The sequence below is a fragment of the Pteropus vampyrus genome, unplaced genomic scaffold (assembly GCF_000151845.1).
Source record: "Pteropus vampyrus isolate Shadow unplaced genomic scaffold, Pvam_2.0 Scaffold137, whole genome shotgun sequence".
Classification (NCBI taxonomy): Eukaryota; Metazoa; Chordata; class Mammalia; order Chiroptera; family Pteropodidae; genus Pteropus; species Pteropus vampyrus.
In genome coordinates, this window is record NW_011888918.1 from 5753135 (window position 1) to 5754089 (window position 955).

Genomic DNA, 955 nt, shown 5'->3' on the forward strand with positions numbered 1-955 from the left:
AATTCCTGGATATTTACTGTAGCCATTTACTGTTGACCAATAGTATAAACACTTTTATCTCCTATCTGACAGATCAATTTTTGGATGACAAACATTGCTGGGCAACAGAATTGGGATCAAAAATATTTCTTGAAGTTGGAAAGTAGATTAATACCAATAAGATCAAATTGAACAGGAACACTCCCCCTTTCCCTGAGAGCCAGTCCCTTTTAACAATTTCTTATTATATGTGGTTTAAACTCTGTGTTTTCCTTAACACATGCCATATGCACCTTCCTGCCATTAAAGATGCTTCAGAAAGATTATTTTCACAGACACATGTATTCCATCTTATATATGTACTATATTTAACATTCCCCTATTTTTGACAAGGTATATTGTTTCCAATTATTTTATCATATAAGTAATGTTGTAATGATCATCCTTTCATATTAAAAATAATTTAACAGAGACAAATGTAAAAGCCTTTATTTAGGCTCAAACACACAATCACATAATTATAGATTCTATTTTCCTAGTTTCCCAGCAATTTCTATGGGGAAAAAAAGACCTAGGATGTTTTCATTATTCACAAGAGCAATATTTCCCAACAGTGCAACCAGTATGGTATTCGGATCAGGGAGGCAATTGTTCCACTCCACTTTGTGCTAGGCACATTATATCTGAAATGATGTGTCTGTCCCAGATATCACCCTTTACCCTTCCACAACATGGACAAATATTTAGAAGAATTCAATAAAATCTGATAATTATCAGATGAGTAATGGCTGAAAGAAGTGAAAGATTTAACTCTGAATAAGAGAAACACTAAGGTTTCGAGATCAGATTTCGAATACAGGAAAGAGTGTTTTGGGGAAGATGAACTGGAGTTGCTCCCATGACTGAAGCTATAGGAGGCAGATTTCAGAAGATGGACCCTACAGCTGCTAAAAAAGAAAAAAGAAAAAGATAGCTA